Genomic DNA, 19,109 nt, shown 5'->3' with positions numbered 1-19,109 from the left:
TAAATATATATATATATATATTTTGGAATATATTTCGGTATTGATATCAAGAAAGCATATTAATTTGGGATCATTTCACATAGATACCATATCTGGCGTTGAATTTAGAGATAAATATGATATAGAGATAAGCTGATACTGTGGGATGGAAGTGGTTTCAGGTTTTAGAGATACGTTACAGAGATTGTAACAAGAGATGTTTACATATTAAAAAAATAAAAAATATATATGAATGAAAACTAATTCTAATAGGAGCTGATGGTTTTGCGAAGAAGGCTTTTATTATTTATATGTGAACCATTAATTTTTATCTAAAAGATATGTTATTATAAGCATATGACTAAATATCTTTACTAATGAACCAGCTATAACGCATAGCACTAGATAAAAATGGTACAAATTTTGGAGATATGTTATAAAGATTTCAGCACATCATAGTTGGTCACAAAAAAAATATATGAATAGGAACTACGTTTTCCATTTTAGTAGAACCCACCGGTTTTGTTAAGAAGACCCCAAAAAAAGTACTCCAAAAGTTTACATTGCTTTATTTCTTCAAAGCAATAAATAGACGTTTTCCTTCAGTTTTTACTAAGTTCTAACCTCTTATTATTAAAATAAAGTAATAACAAATCATATACATAATTCTAAATATATGTTAATAACAAAACTCTAATTTCACTTCTTATAAAGCTCGAATTTTTATAATTTATTACGGTCTTTGTTTTTATAAGAACGTATACTTACGTTTAATATCATAATCTTCTCTTGCCACCAATAATTAATGTTAATTTTTTCTCTGGTCAGCTGATGTTGGTTTACCAACGAATCTATATTTACGCGTACTTTAAATGTTATGGAATAATAGTCTTAAAACTTTGAGAAAGGCTTATACAGCCAAGTATACTTAGCTAATAAATGTGATACCAAACTATTCTCCCATTATATTAATTTAGGGAACAAGTAATTTTTTTATGCTCAAACTCTCTGAAACCGATACCACAGGGTCCAACTTACTTATCTGATTAGGAGAACAGCTCGTTTAAGATAACATAATATGTATGACAAATGGAAACCTGGGATTTGTAGGATTTGTAAGACTAAAAGGCGTTTATAAGTGCATCTGTTGAACAAAGCCTTCACATTATATATTAATATCTCTTATCTACAAGCTTTACGTTCTATTTTTAGTATAAATTCGGCATTAAGTGTCAAGTCTTACGCGAATTTTTACGATTGCTATATGATATCTCTACTATTTGATATATTATATACGAGAATAATCGCGCTAGAATTATAAAATTTCTTTTACAATAACTACATAAATCGATAAATCGTAATTGATAATTTTAATTCTACATTTTTTCCAAACTTAAATTAAATTGAGTTTTCTTTTTCAATCTGCTTAACCGCCTATATTTTATATGTATTAAAAATAACCATTCACAGTTGCTAATGCTATTGTAAATTTATTTGCTTTATTGCAAGCTTTCATCTGAACATTGATTTCATTTATTATAACAAATACAAACACCACTATTTCTCAAAGAGATTCGCTAAGCACATTTGGAAACCACTAAAGACCGTATAAACGGTCTCTACCGCCGATTTGACCGTAAATTAATATTCCACACCGTATTGCATACCTACAGGCACCTAGAGCACAAAATGGAGTAGCCATTAGTAACTAACAAATAGAAATAAAAATTTCAATTTATAATTCAGTCTTCAACGAAATTCTTAATATCTTTAATACATGCAGGTACTTAATACTTCCAATTCGTAGTTTTCAGCAATAAAACAAATAATTCAAACAACTGCATTATCTACGTCAAGTAGTAGCAAAATAAAGTAATTCGTGTCAAACAGTTTATTTTAAACATTAGTAGGTTTTGGTTTTCCGAAAAATTTGATATCCCAAATCAAAAAAAAATTTTATTTCATATAATTATAGAATTAGGAATTAGGTTAAGTAATCTTTCCAAACTTTTTGGCCTTCCAATCAAAATTTTCCGTTGCTGTATTACCTACAATATCATATAAAACTATTAATATAAAAAATATGATTAATTAATTTAATTTAAAATGTTGACAAATTATATTAAAAATAAAAATAAAGTAAGTACAGTCGATGCAAATAAATTTATTGCTGAAATAATTTAAACTTCAGCATCTAAAGTCTTCTCGTTTATTTGTTTTTAGTGACCAATGTCCGCCAGGTGAAAGCACGTTCACCGTGAAAAGGAAAGACTCGGAATTATAAAACCTACAATTCAATTCTCTTGATCAATGGTTTTATTGGTAAGTTCTAAAAACTAAAAATCAATCTTCCAATCAAAAACTTTTATTTCAGGAAAATGCTTCTATTTCCAATGTTGATCAATTTTATTTTATCCTGACTTTATTTCTAATGACGAGTAGGTTCACAACTATTTTTCTTATAAAAATTAAACTAAAACTATTTTTAAAATTATAGAACATAATTTATTATGGTGTTCAATTATATGATTGGCGTACATGTCAACTATAACTCATATACGTCAAATCCAAACTGGAACGGTATTATTTACATTTCAAGCATTTTTGCTTAGGTTCGTAGGTAAATTTCTTTTCTCCTTCCTCTCTATTAAAAAATTACAAATCATTTCAGTTTGGAAATATGAATACCTTCCCCCAGATGTGACTCAAACTCGACTGTGACTACCCTTTATTAATTTGGTGATGTAGGATAACAGCGAGGTGTATCAATTATGTTGGCGATACCGATCATATGTGTCGTATTTACGGTACAGTAGTTTTTCTTATAAAAGCTATATAAACATTCAATTTATTACAGAATAGCAATTACGCTTTTTAACTACAAGCTTGACATGTCAGTCAAGTTTAACACAGATGGAATAAATCCCTGTGGAAACGGGATTACTTCAAAGTTTAAAACATTCTTTTAATGGTCAGTTGTCACATCTTCTGTTTTTAATAATATGATAAGTTTTCATTGATAATTTCAGTTTAGAAAAATTAATATCCTGTGAATAAAACTCCCAGATGTGACCAAGCTCGACTGTGACTACCCAATATGAAAATTGAGTTGTAGGATCGCAGCGAGGTTTATCAAGTATGATGGCGATACCGAGAATCGTTTTTTCTTAATGCTTGTTTAATACTTGTCTTATATTCGATAATAAGGATTTTCTTAAATAAAATACAGATTACGGTACTAGAAAACGCTTGACTTCAAAAACAAAATAAATGGAAAGTTTTAGGTTTGTCTAAATTGCAATGGATGTCTAATTTGACATCGATTACGTTGAAATGTTATTCGTATATTTATGTCAAAATTTTTGTAAATAAATTAATTGTCAACTAATCATTGTCTTTCCACTGAGTAATTCTCAAGCAACTATACCGTTTAAAAAGTAATGTGTTTCTTAAATCATTTAAATAAAGTTGATGAAATTGCGTTGGGTAAACACTGATAAGAACTGTGATGAACATTAACATAAGCCTGAAGAAGTTGATTAGAGAAACTGAACTTGATTTCAAATTATATTTTAGTCAGTGAAAGAAAATGAGAAGAAGGTTTTAATTTAAGAACTCAGTAATATGGACCCCAATTCAAATAAACTAGTAAGAGCTAAATAATATTATATATACTTATATGTCAAAAATAATTACGTGTCCTAAATAAAATACTCGTATCTTAGTGCGTGAATAAGAACAAATCGTAATATCAAATATGTGGGCGATCTGCAGACTGCGATAAATAGTTGTCAGCTTTCCTTCTGAGTGTGTACAACCACACAACTTAGCGCGATTTGCTGGAAGGATTCTCGTAGACTATAGAATACTCAATATTCAGTTTGATTACGTGTATCGTTGTGAAAAATATGAATTATATGAATATGAATATGAATGATATAATATATATTGACAAGGTGTTCTATTCAATGATCGCACCCAAGTAACTAATGCTTTTGCATTTGAACTTTCTCACCCCTAAAGATTAACATAAATATTCGTTTCTTGGAAATAATTGCCAAAGCTCTAAATCCTGTAGCAAGATTGAATGTCTCGTGCGCTTTCTAATGTTGATTATTCTGAACAATTAATAAAAATTTTAGGCAAATTTAATGACAGTAAAGTATTAAGATTTAAAGAAGATGCCTTTGATTTTTAGAAAAAAATTTAACCGTTCAAATAAAATTTTTTATTCCTCATATTCCTAAAGAGTTTCAATAAGTGAAAATTAAAAATTTCTTTTCGGCCCTTTCATCTAAATTATATGTTGTTGATTCAGTTTAATAATACTTTGACATTACTATTAATTTAAATAAGGGTCCTATTAAAAGATGAAGGTGAAAATGTAACATATTGAAATGAAGTATCTCTTCAAATTCGTTAAGTAGTAAAAGAATTGTATGTCACCAAATTGTAGACTTCTCTTGTATTTGTATGATATTCACTATTAAGCTCATGATAAAAAGTCATTTCGAAATTATGGATTGTAAGGCCTTACAGATGTAAAAATATTGGTAAGTTTTTAAATCTAAAAATAGTATAAATAAATAAAGTTCTTATCATTCGCAGAAAATCATATCATTACATCATTAAACAAAGAATGGGAATGTGAATGGAAACACTAACATATCATGAGTAATATATTGAAATATCTTGAAAATGGTAGGTGCAGTTTTATTTGAATGCTTGCACTCAATTAAGTGTTTCATCTACTAATTTCATTTTAGGTTTTGCAAATGAATTACTTGTCAATCCGAATCTCAGACGAGTATATTACCCAGATGTGACGCTCTCCTTCAATCCTTAGTGTATAATGGAAGTTATTATATATCACTTTATACAATGGATTATAAGTTCTTATGATTATGATATGAGTGGTAACTTCTCAAATCTAAAAAACATCAGAAAAACAGCTTCTATCATTTGCTGGACATACGATATCATAATATCACACCGCACTAAGGATGCGAATGAAATTACTAATAATTTCAATCAAATATCAAAATGTATCTAAAAAGGTTGATGTATATTTATTCTTATCCTCAATAAATTTTTCCATTTATCAATCTAATTTCAGATGTTGCAAGTGCATAACTTGTTAATCCGAATCCCAGACGAGTCTTTTACCTAGATGTAACGCAAAAGTCAGCTGAGACGTCAACATGTTTAGTTGCACAAAAGTTGAGAACAAATCGTTGAATGCATAATATTTCTCAATACTTAATGCATAATGGAAGTTTTTAAACATGATTCTTCTCGAAATAAAGTATATTATTTCGAACAGACGTCCTCTGTTTACCATGTCAACACCAGAGTGAAATATATTTTTTATCTAAATAATATTAAATAAAGTTATGTGTTGACAATACAACATTATTGTTTTAATATTATTATTTTAATGCAAGATTATTGTTTTACTATTATTGTTTCTGCGCAGATATTGGTAAGGATTTCTATTTATTATTTTAATATTCTTCATTCTAATTATCCACATTCTCAAGTATTATATTTCGTACTTAAAGTATCACTTCAGTGCAAGTATCGTCTACATATTTTATAATTGTGTTAACAGAATGCGTAACTGAATCTATTGTCGATGGAGTTGAGAAAGACACCATTTTTAACTGGATTAATATGCCATAATTAGAGATCTAGTTTGGTTTTAATAAAATATAATCGGAATTCATTTATCGATACTGGAACTGTAATTATTATTATTTTAATTATTATACACTATAATTATACACTATATTTATAACTTCGTAATAATTGCAGTTATAGTCTACAATATCACTCAATGATAGCGAGAATTTTTTCTGTAGAGGAAAGGGAAAGATATCTTATGTATAAATTAAAATAAATTATTAATAAAACAAGTGAAGCATTAGTAAGTATTCCTTAGTTGATATAATCGAATTAACTTTAGAGATAATAAATTTTATTTTCGAAAAGTTGGCTTTGGTTAAAAAAATATATTTACGACTTTCAAAAAATTTTCTAATTATGAATATTAAATTGTAGAGTTAGCAAATAGGATGTTAAGTCATATTTTGGGCCCTTTCCATCAAAATTTTCAGTAGAATGTAACGAAATTTTAAAATAAGTCAGAATAAAAAAACAAAATCTCTGAAAGATATTTAAAGTAACGAAAATATCTTAATTTAAGTCCTAACCCTTTATATTTATTTTATTTTTTGTAGAATGGTGCAAAAACGGATACTCTGTCGCACTTTAGAAATTGGCAGTGGTATTCCAAAGCTAAATTTAGTGTTTAAATTATAATGAGTCGGTGAGTCGACAATAAAGCCATTGTCAGAAATTTTTAATCATCACTGGTACGCCTTTCTCATATAGACAGACAAACAACAACTAAAAGTTCGCCGATAGGAGCGCAGTTATTGCATTTCCCGGCTGACGGTTGACTACTGATATGGCGTTTCTGTATGAGTTACCTAAAACAAAGACACTATAAAGTATATTCATAAAATTTGTTGTGTATATATGCAATCTTCTTATTGATCTGGTAAGCATCAGATTTTCATTAGGCTTATCACTAACTAATCAGTACCTATTTTCAGTCCTGAACCTATTTTACTACATATTTTTGAATTACCTTGATGTAGCAAAGACCTGACGGAACTGAAGCTAAAATGGAATGAACCTGCAACCGCAAGAGTATTTACAAATAGTTTCACACAGAGAGAACCTTTGTTTATAAGGGTGTTAAGCCCTCTGGAAACAAACTTATGCATTAGTACATCAGGTCTTAAAACATTTTTTAAAAAAAGTGTTTTTTTCTTTGTTTATTTGAATTCATAAAATATATGTTTTGAAATTGAATAAGCAAATTTTGAGTTTCATTTAATGTCTCCGGAAAGGGTTTGTTATATATGGACTAATTAATAGTTGATAAGAATCTTCTATTTATTTTGTTTGTTTCAAGCCTTTTTAAAATTCATAAGCTATTTGCTTCCTCAACAAATACTCGACATTAGACGAAGTAAAACAGTGGTTAGATTCTAATAGATATGATCTCATTACACCATGGATTTGTATGTCATTGTGTGAGAGCCCAACTTGTCTGAAACTGTTAAGATAATATTCCTAAACGAAGTCAGAAGGTCCAGCGCTATCAGTGATGTTACATACGATAGTTGCATGATCGTTGTAGCGTCTTCCAGACAATCGTTTTATTCGATGATATCGTCACAAAAAAACAAATACCAGGAATATTTACACTTTTCGTAAGCGCCACATCTAAGCCTGTAATAAAGTGACGTAGGTTTTTGAATGATATGTCGATTTTGACTCAAAATGGGTACCAACTAATGAGGACAACATTTGGGTCGTTGAACCTGATCAGGGGTGCCATATAACTATGCTCAACATAGAATTCGATAGTTATGATCATACCTTTCGTTTCAGCTACAAGTGGGCCGACACAAAAGGTTAGTAGAGCATGTATTGAAAAAAATTAAAAGAAAATAACTATACTATATATACATCACGAAAATACTAAACTACTTTCAGTATGAAAAGTAGTGTGGAAGTATTATGTATTCCAGATTTTAGTTGAAAAAACAACATTCAATAAAGCAACAGTGGAAATTATATAGTATTCACACATAGTACCGGTTGAGAGGTCTGATTACCAACAACTTCAAACTATTAATGATTATCTTAACAATCTTTCGTAACAACTACAAGAACTGCGGTGTACAATTTGCATATATAATACTTCGTTGAAAAGAGTGTCTAGGTATATTCAATATGATCAGTGTATGCCTTAACATTTTTATACATATAATAATAATGTCTACACTGAATGTACACATTGTTTATTTCATAAAAATATAGAAATGCAATGAAATTTGACCTCTTTAATACAAATTTTAATAATATTAAGTTAAAATGGTACATATTTAAATCTATACTACAAAAAATGATATATATATTTCTACACAGACATTTAACCTAAAATATTTATTAAAACACAAAATTTGCTCATTCAATTTCAAAACATATATTTTATGAATTCAAATAAACAAAGAAAAAAACACTTTTTTTAAAAAATGTTTTAAGACCTGATGTACTAATGCATAAGTTTGTTTCCAGAGGGCTTAACACCCTTATAAACAAAGGTTCTCTCTGTGTGAAACTATTTGTAAATACTCTTGCGGTTGCAGGTTCATTCCATTTTAGCTTCAGTTCCGTCAGGTCTTTGCTACATCAAGGTAATTCAAAAATATGTAGTAAAATAGGTTCAGGACTGAAAATAGGTACTGATTAGTTAGTGATAAGCCTAATGAAAATCTGATGCTTACCAGATCAATAAGAAGATTGCATATATACACAACAAATTTTATGAATATACTTTATAGTGTCTTTGTTTTAGGTAACTCATACAGAAACGCCATATCAGTAGTCAACCGTCAGCCGGGAAATGCAATAACTGCGCTCCTATCGGCGAACTTTTAGTTGTTGTTTGTCTGTCTATATGAGAAAGGCGTACCAGTGATGATTAAAAATTTCTGACAATGGCTTTATTGTCGACTCACCGACTCATTATAATTTAAACACTAAATTTAGCTTTGGAATACCACTGCCAATTTCTAAAGTGCGACAGAGTATCCGTTTTTGCACCATTCTACAAAAAATAAAATAAATATAAAGGGTTAGGACTTAAATTAAGATATTTTCGTTACTTTAAATATCTTTCAGAGATTTTGTTTTTTTATTCTGACTTATTTTAAAATTTCGTTACATTCTACTGAAAATTTTGATGGAAAGGGCCCAAAATATGACTTAACATCCTATTTGCTAACTCTACAATTTAATATTCATAATTAGAAAATTTTTTGAAAGTCGTAAATATATTTTTTTAACCAAAGCCAACTTTTCGAAAATAAAATTTATTATCTCTAAAGTTAATTCGATTATATCAACTAAGGAATACTTACTAATGCTTCACTTGTTTTATTAATAATTTATTTTAATTTATACATAAGATATCTTTCCCTTTCCTCTACAGAAAAAATTCTCGCTATCATTGAGTGATATTGTAGACTATAACTGCAATTATTACGAAGTTATAAATATAGTGTATAATTATAGTGTATAATAATTAAAATAATAATAATTACAGTTCCAGTATCGATAAATGAATTCCGATTATATTTTATTAAAACCAAACTAGATCTCTAATTATGGCATATTAATCCAGTTAAAAATGGTGTCTTTCTCAACTCCATCGACAATAGATTCAGTTACGCATTCTGTTAACACAATTATAAAATATGTAGACGATACTTGCACTGAAGTGATACTTTAAGTACGAAATATAATACTTGAGAATGTGGATAATTAGAATGAAGAATATTAAAATAATAAATAGAAATCCTTACCAATATCTGCGCAGAAACAATAATAGTAAAACAATAATCTTGCATTAAAATAATAATATTAAAACAATAATGTTGTATTGTCAACACATAACTTTATTTAATATTATTTAGATAAAAAATATATTTCACTCTGGTGTTGACATGGTAAACAGAGGACGTCTGTTCGAAATAATATACTTTATTTCGAGAAGAATCATGTTTAAAAACTTCCATTATGCATTAAGTATTGAGAAATATTATGCATTCAACGATTTGTTCTCAACTTTTGTGCAACTAAACATGTTGACGTCTCAGCTGACTTTTGCGTTACATCTAGGTAAAAGACTCGTCTGGGATTCGGATTAACAAGTTATGCACTTGCAACATCTGAAATTAGATTGATAAATGGAAAAATTTATTGAGGATAAGAATAAATATACATCAACCTTTTTAGATACATTTTGATATTTGATTGAAATTATTAGTAATTTCATTCGCATCCTTAGTGCGGTGTGATATTATGATATCGTATGTCCAGCAAATGATAGAAGCTGTTTTTCTGATGTTTTTTAGATTTGAGAAGTTACCACTCATATCATAATCATAAGAACTTATAATCCATTGTATAAAGTGATATATAATAACTTCCATTATACACTAAGGATTGAAGGAGAGCGTCACATCTGGGTAATATACTCGTCTGAGATTCGGATTGACAAGTAATTCATTTGCAAAACCTAAAATGAAATTAGTAGATGAAACACTTAATTGAGTGCAAGCATTCAAATAAAACTGCACCTACCATTTTCAAGATATTTCAATATATTACTCATGATATGTTAGTGTTTCCATTCACATTCCCATTCTTTGTTTAATGATGTAATGATATGATTTTCTGCGAATGATAAGAACTTTATTTATTTATACTATTTTTAGATTTAAAAACTTACCAATATTTTTACATCTGTAAGGCCTTACAATCCATAATTTCGAAATGACTTTTTATCATGAGCTTAATAGTGAATATCATACAAATACAAGAGAAGTCTACAATTTGGTGACATACAATTCTTTTACTACTTAACGAATTTGAAGAGATACTTCATTTCAATATGTTACATTTTCACCTTCATCTTTTAATAGGACCCTTATTTAAATTAATAGTAATGTCAAAGTATTATTAAACTGAATCAACAACATATAATTTAGATGAAAGGGCCGAAAAGAAATTTTTAATTTTCACTTATTGAAACTCTTTAGGAATATGAGGAATAAAAAATTTTATTTGAACGGTTAAATTTTTTTCTAAAAATCAAAGGCATCTTCTTTAAATCTTAATACTTTACTGTCATTAAATTTGCCTAAAATTTTTATTAATTGTTCAGAATAATCAACATTAGAAAGCGCACGAGACATTCAATCTTGCTACAGGATTTAGAGCTTTGGCAATTATTTCCAAGAAACGAATATTTATGTTAATCTTTAGGGGTGAGAAAGTTCAAATGCAAAAGCATTAGTTACTTGGGTGCGATCATTGAATAGAACACCTTGTCAATATATATTATATCATTCATATTCATATTCATATAATTCATATTTTTCACAACGATACACGTAATCAAACTGAATATTGAGTATTCTATAGTCTACGAGAATCCTTCCAGCAAATCGCGCTAAGTTGTGTGGTTGTACACACTCAGAAGGAAAGCTGACAACTATTTATCGCAGTCTGCAGATCGCCCACATATTTGATATTACGATTTGTTCTTATTCACGCACTAAGATACGAGTATTTTATTTAGGACACGTAATTATTTTTGACATATAAGTATATATAATATTATTTAGCTCTTACTAGTTTATTTGAATTGGGGTCCATATTACTGAGTTCTTAAATTAAAACCTTCTTCTCATTTTCTTTCACTGACTAAAATATAATTTGAAATCAAGTTCAGTTTCTCTAATCAACTTCTTCAGGCTTATGTTAATGTTCATCACAGTTCTTATCAGTGTTTACCCAACGCAATTTCATCAACTTTATTTAAATGATTTAAGAAACACATTACTTTTTAAACGGTATAGTTGCTTGAGAATTACTCAGTGGAAAGACAATGATTAGTTGACAATTAATTTATTTACAAAAATTTTGACATAAATATACGAATAACATTTCAACGTAATCGATGTCAAATTAGACATCCATTGCAATTTAGACAAACCTAAAACTTTCCATTTATTTTGTTTTTGAAGTCAAGCGTTTTCTAGTACCGTAATCTGTATTTTATTTAAGAAAATCCTTATTATCGAATATAAGACAAGTATTAAACAAGCATTAAGAAAAAACGATTCTCGGTATCGCCATCATACTTGATAAACCTCGCTGCGATCCAACAACTCAATTTTCATATTGGGTAGTCACAGTCGAGCTTGGTCACATCTGGGAGTTTTATTCACAGGATATTAATTTTTCTAAACTGAAATTATCAATGAAAACTTATTATATTATTAAAAACAGAAGATGTGACAACTGACCATTAAAAGAATGTTTTAAACTTTGAAGTAATCCCGTTTCCACAGGGATTTATTCCATCTGTGTTAAACTTGACTGACATGTCAAGCTTGTAGTTAAAAAGCGTAATTGCTATTCTGTAATAAATTGAATGTTTATATAGCTTTTATAAGAAAAACTACTGTACCGTAAATACGATACATATGATCGGTATCGCCAACATAATTGATACACCTCGCTGTTATCCTACATCACCATATTAATAAAGGGTAGTCACAGTCGAGTTTGAGTCACATCTGGGGGAAGGTATTCAGTTTGGATTTAACGTATATGAGTTATAGTTGACATGAACGCCAATCATATAATTGAACACCTTAAGAAATTATGTTCTACAATTTTAAAAATAGTTTTAGTTTAATTTTTATAAGAGAAATAGTTGTGAACCTACTCGTCATTAGAAATAAAATCAGGATAAAATAAAATTGATCAACATTGGAAATAGAAGCATTTTCCTGAAATAAAAGTTTTTGATTGGAAGATTGATTTTTAGTTTTTAGAACTTACCAATAAAACCATTGATCAAGAGAATTGAATTGTAGGTTTTATAATTCCGAGTCTTTCCTTTTCATGGTGAACATGCTTTCACCTGGCGGACATTTTTCACTAAAAACAAATAAACGAGAAGACTTTAGATGCTGAAGTTTAAATTATTTCAGCAATAAATTTATTTGCATCGACTGTACTTACTTTATTTTTATTTTTAATATAATTTGTCAACATTTTAAATTAATTAATTATATTTTTCATATTAATAGTTTAATATGATATTGTGGGTAATACAGCAACGGAAAATTTTGATTGGAAGGCCAAAAAGTTTGGAAGGATTACTTAACCTAATTCCTAATTCTATAATTATATGAAATATAAATTTTTTTTGATTGGGGATATCAAATTTTTTGGAAAATCAAAGCTTTCTTTATTAAAGTAAATTATTAAAGTAAATTATTGAATGAAAATATATACATATAATGTTCCGTCTTGGGTAAGCTGGAAGTCAGTAAGGATAATATTCTTGGATTAATTGATAACCTGTTTCTGTGAAATGCGATCTTTACTGTTTTACTGTATATGGTATTTTTCATAAATACCCATAAAAAAATAATAGTAATAATAATTAACATTTCGAGAGTTGAATACATTATTAAAAATTTGTAATAATTAAATACTACAGATGTTTTAAGAGTATTAAACTACAAAATAAAAGAAAATACTCGTTTTTTTCATTACATAAAATGCAGTTTATTGTTTGCAGTGTTGTAATAAATATTTTTTTCTTGGACCTAGATACAAATACAGATACTTAAAAGAAAATGTGGTTTCAATATAGGTGTGAAAATTTAAAACTACTAAAAAATTATTTATTTTAACCACACAATACTATTAATTTCACTAGAAGGAACTTCCTCAGAGGAAGTAATTGTCTACTAGACCTCAAAATCCTTTTAATAGGAGCAGATGATACCTGACGGATTATTTACACCATTGACTATTACTATTATTGACTATTGATATCAACTGCTTAGATTTCGATTCTAGGTAAAATTATTTTGCCATTTCATACTTATTGGAACTCAATTTTTTTGGTAGTCTATGTATCAGGTTAAAATAATAACTATAACTATTTAATATATTTTTAGTTGTTTTTGGGCGATTGTACCTATCCATAAAGGGTAAATATACAAATTTCTTTTATGTAATTACAGATGTAAGTTACAGGGAATGATATATACGCAATTTGTAAATAGATACAATATTTTTATACTTAAAATATTCACATTACATCACGGATTATATATATATATTGTAAAATTTCTGATAGGTACAGATGGTATAATTATAAGACAAAAAAAAGACTCTCATTATATTTGCAATTGAAATATATTTTTTAAAAATATGTCAATAGAAAAAACAAATTTCATGCAGTCAATTGTATACGTCAATTTCGTTATAAGTCATACACTGGGAAGCGCTTATATATATAGCATCAAACACTTGCTCTGCTTACACCTCGTTAACCGAAATGAATGTACCATTACTAATCCATTATAGTACAACCAGCAGTCCTTCTTTTTTTGACAGTTTCTTCGACAAGTTTCAGAATAGAAAAGCTTCTTTCCAAACAGTTTGACGTTATAACATAGATATACAAATTCCAAACAATAATTTTTTTCAGTACAAGTACAACATCACATAAATAATCCTATAAACAATAGGACAAATAAAAAAACAAAAAATAATTAATATTAATCTTACCATTGCAAAATTTTAAGTAACTTCTAAAATTTTCTACCCAGGCTAATAAAAGAATTGAGTAGTTAGGTCTTGCTGAGATCCTTGGAGATATCTTTATAAAATAACTACAGAAAGATACATAACATCAGATATAGCATTTATAAATATAAATAAATTTAACTAAATAAAACAAAAATTTTATTTTAATAAGTTATCGTTGTCTTACCAAGGGCCTATTGTTAAACTGTGTTTAATAAATATTTATTCAGGTGGTGGTGGTGGAGCCGGTGGTGAGGGGCGTTTAACACATCTCTTCTTCGGGGTTTTGTCACCATCTTTAATATTTAAAAGGATTCATAAAAAAACCAATCGCAAGATAAAATAATGGCATTTACTTACGAAAGCATAGGTAAGCAATTAGCGTGAGCATTGCCTTTTCTGTTCTTCCTATATGAGAGCAGGAAAAAACTGTACGATTTTGAAGAAAGTCCCAAAAAAGTTGCACTTTTTGAAGGATATATAAAAATAAATATCCACTGTTACATTATTTAATAAATGAAAATTCTTAAAAATTATTAAACAAAATTTTAATCTTAAATCAAAATAAACGTTTACTTTGTTAGCATGAAAATTCAATAATTTTTATTATTATTATGTTATGGCCAGTTGAGTCAGCGCGCTGGAGCACTTTTACTCTCTATTAATTGCGAGGTTTCTTCATAACCCCTCTCTACGCCTTGTATAGATTATTGTTCATCACTTCATCAGACCAAGCAATAACTAACCTCAGATCTGCATACCTCCCCGAAGAGCCTGTAACCAATCTGAGATTCGATAACGCGGTACTAGTAAACCTGTCAATTTTCGTAAATAATTTCAAGGCATATATATTTATATTTTTCTATAAAAATTTATTAAAGCTATTATTAAGTTTACACTGCACCACAAACCTTAGCACTCTAAATTTTTTTATGACCTTCGTGTATAGTTCCAAGAAAATAAATTATTTTATTATGCTATGTATGTATGTATTTAATGAAATGAACTTTCTTTATATGAAGGAAATAAAAATTATAAATATTTTTTACCAAAAAAATGGTTAAAATTAATTGTTAACCACTTCCGCAATCACTTACTTCTGCACTCAAAATCTATGTTGTGTCAATAACTTCATAGAATATAATTAGATCCATACCTATAAACAAATCCTAACCTTAACTATGCAATTGTACAATACAAGCTATGCACTCCTCATAATATCCATAGGGCAGACGTGTTTCTCTTAAAATATGCTATTTTAAATCATATTGATTATGTCACGCCCACTTTACTTTCAACATTGCATAAAAAAAGTCCTGTAGATACTTAACATACTTTTGCTTTCCACACGTGTTTTATTTGGTATGAAGATACTTATTTTGAAGCTGGCGCCAACCACTTAAACGCCTCCTTGTCAAGGATAACATTTCGTAGTTTCGTTTAAGCAATTAGGCATGACTTGACGCTTCTTGTATTCAGTCAAAGTATTTTGTTTATATGTATTGGTTTACTCAAATTTTCCTTATTTGGTTCAATAAACATACTAATATCCTTAATATCTTCAAAATGCTTGCAACGGTACTGTGACTGTCCTGCCTGGAATGTTTGGGATGCATATGTTAAAGAATATGCTGGAGATATTCTCAAGAGGGTGTTTATTGTTTTAAGTGACATTTTAATTGGTATTTATTGCTGCTTAAGTTGTGGAATCTTGTCAAATTTTTTCACCTCATATATTAGGCAATTTGTGGTTAAGAAATAATAAATTGAACTTCAACTATTGAGAACCGTAAAATAAAATTAAATATATATGAATGCCCAAAAATAGGAATTATCTTCTCTTTGAAATGGTTTTTCTTCTTTATTTTATGTCCTCTAATATAAGATAGATAAAGATAAAATAAGAAAAATATTTCATCTTAAAATACTGAACTAGATTACTCTGAGGAGATCAGTACCTTAATTTCCTTATTAAAATATTTGATATTGCAGTTCATATGTCGTAAAACCATTCAAGTTTTAAAGTGACGCGCGACAACATTCGCCTACCAAACGAAACCTATATTTTAAAAAAAATCTTCTTTAAATCTTCATTTTAAAAATATACTATATACTAAAAATATACGTACTATGTTATGTTATGTTATATCACAAGAGCAGCTCTTGACTAAATCAATGAGTTTAATTTACCAAGAGCAATGTAATGAAGGCATATGAATTTAATGAATGTTATTAAGTCGATTCTTCACATCAATTCTTAGTAACGAGCGAATAATCTCTTCATCAATCCATAGCTTTACTAGAAATACCATCAAACTATATACTATTTTTAAATGAGAATCTACTAAGTAAAGCCTGTTGAATCTAATGATGACTTGTAGTATTATAAAACCAGTTTTTAAAATTTTTCATGATATAATGAATCACCTTCATCAAAAAGAAAACACAATCAAAAACCCAATGTTACACAAACTTCTGGGACAGTGTTGGAAAAGACAGTTTGTATTTAGGGAAAAACAAAGGATACTTATAAAAATAATGCACTATTGATTAAATTTACAGTCAAAGCAATATTTTACTTATCCTAATCGTTTCATTAAATGTTCTTGGGAAAGGGTGATGAAACAATTGATGGTTACTTCAAATAAGTAGATAAATACAATCTTATGACAAAAGTTGCAAAGCATTGAAAAAAATATATCAATCTACAATCAAAAACAAGAATTAATGGAAAATATAAATATTTTTTTATTGTTAGGATGCATAGGTCAATATTGATAAATTAAATCATTTGAATCTGAGTATGAGAATCGCTTCTCAGCACCGTTACCGTGCACCGTCCCCAGTATACATTCTACTGATTACTTACATAATGAGTTTGATCTCTTTATTATCTCAGACAATATTTCATGCTATTGAGTTAGCGAATTTCAAAAAAAAACTTGCGAGATAAAAATAGCTGAAAATTTTTTTACTAATTATAACTTTATGATAAATTTTACTTTTATTTGTAATCATATAATAATAAATACTGTAATAATAATAATTGATTTGCTATTTCATTAAGATTACTAACTTCAAACACCTTAACAGTGATTGCAGTGATCCTATAGAAACAGTTTTTTACTGAATATACATTAAGACCGAAAAGTTTTCGGAAATTCTCATTTAAAATTCGCGCGCTGTATATTTTTCGATATTTTGTTTATGTAGTTTGGCAGCACTGTCCTTAATTACTATGCCAAAAATGAGCGCGATCTGTCAGACAGTTCGTTTACGGCAGCTGTTGAAACCAGTTCACCTCAGTAGGGCGTTGCGAAAAAAACAATGGAAAAAAATATTGAACAAAGAGTTTGCATCAAATTTTGTGTTTCGAACGAAATTTCGTGTGCAGAATCGTTGCGAATGCTACAAAAGGCTTATGGGGAATCAGTTTTATCGAAAACTCAAGTTTATGAGTGGTACAAAGCCTTCCAGGACGGTCGTACGACCGTCGAAGACATTTCGCAACGCACTACTGAGGTGAACTGGTTTCAACAGCTGCCGTAAACGAACTGTCTGACAGATCGAGCTCATTTTTGGCATAGTAATTAAGGACAGTGCTGCCAAACTACATAAACTTAAAATATCGAAAAATATACAGCGCGCGAATTTTAAATGAGAATTTCCGAAAACTTTTCAGTCTTAATGTATATAATTGCTATATTCAAGAACCTTTTAGTTCAACAATAAGAAAATAAATATCTTTTCCGAAAAATAATTTTATAAATTAAAATAATTGAAATAATTTATATTGTGCATAGAAAGCAAAAACATATATCAACTATTGGCCTATTAACTAGTAAGAAGCATATTTTCTTGAATTTGATTGAAGTTCTGATTAATCCAAAAAGCAGGAAGACAGCAAAACTCATTAATTAGAAAAACAAATTTTTGGTCAATTTCTAAGAAAATTAATTTTAATTATAGGGTATCTGGGTCTCTGATTTGCATTGAATCTTCATTAGATAATTCTAATATTTTCAGAAAAAGTTTGTAATGAAATATTATATATTTCATACAAATCACTTCAAAAAGTTCATCTAGGATTGAAAGAATATATAATACTAATTTTTTTCAATATATTTAATATGTTTTTATTTGTTAATCTATTAAATTCATATATTATTTAATGATGAAACATAATATTAAGTTTCTTCAATATATTCAACACATGTTTATTTGTTAATCTTTTAATCTCATATTTTATTTAATGTCACACAATAATTAAATTATTAAATTAATTGATGTATTATCAATTTATATATAAAAAAATGTATTTCTTCAAATCGCTAAACTGTATAATGTTGATCAAATTAAAGAGCAATCACCTTAAAAAATATTGATTTATATAAAAACTAATTTATTTTTAATAAAAAGATTTGTTAGCACTTGTAAAACAGAAGAAAGTATATGAATACTGAAATATTCATATGAAATCAAATTATATTAAAAAATAAACGAAACGCCCACAAGAGCTAAAAATGTTTTCGAAAAAGTGAACTCAAGAGCATTTTCACATACCGTACATTTTCACATTTTTAAAAAAGAAAAGTATCTTTATTTATGTTGATATGTACAGAAATCTGTCTAAACCAATTAAAACGATGCACTAAATTTAGAACTGAAACAAGCGAAGATATGGAAATGAACGTTGCAGACGCGATCTCTGAGATACAAAAAAAGGAGGTGCATGTGTGTTGCATGTGAGCCAACGAATAGCATTTGGAATATTTAAAGATTTGAATGATCCACACACATTAACTTCACTGTTTTCAATTATTTCAAGAAAATCTGGTATCCAAGCAGGAAAGGGGGAAAATCCTATT

The 19,109-nt window shown here is 28.3% G+C and overlaps 7 long non-coding RNA genes across 7 annotated transcripts; 3 read left to right on the top strand and 4 right to left on the bottom strand.

The window, feature by feature from the left end:
- Positions 1–2,079: 2,079 nt before the first annotated feature.
- LOC119671201 lies at positions 2,080–3,190 on the top strand. Its single transcript, XR_005251777.1, has 7 exons — positions 2,080–2,118; positions 2,203–2,301; positions 2,354–2,417; positions 2,477–2,591; positions 2,651–2,786; positions 2,837–2,950; positions 3,009–3,190. It is a non-coding gene; the product is annotated as an uncharacterized LOC119671201 (long non-coding RNA).
- A 1,020-nt stretch (positions 3,191–4,210) lies between these two features.
- On the top strand, positions 4,211–5,157 carry LOC119671207. The gene is made up of 4 exons (XR_005251788.1): positions 4,211–4,532; positions 4,588–4,680; positions 4,746–5,036; positions 5,096–5,157. It is a non-coding gene; the product is annotated as an uncharacterized LOC119671207 (long non-coding RNA).
- An 866-nt stretch (positions 5,158–6,023) lies between these two features.
- Positions 6,024–6,818, top strand: LOC119671210. The gene is made up of 4 exons (XR_005251790.1): positions 6,024–6,160; positions 6,219–6,307; positions 6,373–6,541; positions 6,597–6,818. It is a non-coding gene; the product is annotated as an uncharacterized LOC119671210 (long non-coding RNA).
- Positions 6,819–8,041: 1,223 nt separating this feature from the next.
- LOC119671211 lies at positions 8,042–8,860 on the bottom strand. The gene is made up of 4 exons (XR_005251791.1): positions 8,724–8,860; positions 8,577–8,665; positions 8,343–8,511; positions 8,042–8,287 (listed from the first exon to the last, which is right to left on the bottom strand). It is a non-coding gene; the product is annotated as an uncharacterized LOC119671211 (long non-coding RNA).
- Positions 8,861–9,726: 866 nt separating this feature from the next.
- LOC119671206 lies at positions 9,727–10,680 on the bottom strand. The gene is made up of 4 exons (XR_005251787.1): positions 10,352–10,680; positions 10,204–10,296; positions 9,848–10,138; positions 9,727–9,788 (listed from the first exon to the last, which is right to left on the bottom strand). It is a non-coding gene; the product is annotated as an uncharacterized LOC119671206 (long non-coding RNA).
- Positions 10,681–11,693: 1,013 nt separating this feature from the next.
- LOC119671198 lies at positions 11,694–12,818 on the bottom strand. Its single transcript, XR_005251775.1, has 6 exons — positions 12,658–12,818; positions 12,475–12,573; positions 12,359–12,422; positions 12,098–12,299; positions 11,934–12,047; positions 11,694–11,875 (listed from the first exon to the last, which is right to left on the bottom strand). It is a non-coding gene; the product is annotated as an uncharacterized LOC119671198 (long non-coding RNA).
- Positions 12,819–13,829: 1,011 nt separating this feature from the next.
- LOC119671212 lies at positions 13,830–14,299 on the bottom strand. The gene is made up of 2 exons (XR_005251792.1): positions 14,224–14,299; positions 13,830–14,170 (listed from the first exon to the last, which is right to left on the bottom strand). It is a non-coding gene; the product is annotated as an uncharacterized LOC119671212 (long non-coding RNA).
- Positions 14,300–19,109: the final 4,810 nt, after the last annotated feature.

The sequence above is a fragment of the Teleopsis dalmanni genome, chromosome 1, assembly GCF_002237135.1.
Source record: "Teleopsis dalmanni isolate 2A chromosome 1, ASM223713v2, whole genome shotgun sequence".
NCBI classification, from domain to species: domain Eukaryota; kingdom Metazoa; phylum Arthropoda; class Insecta; order Diptera; family Diopsidae; genus Teleopsis; species Teleopsis dalmanni.
The sequence above is the reverse complement of the archived record's forward strand: the minus strand, read 5'-3'. Positions and strand labels throughout refer to the sequence as shown.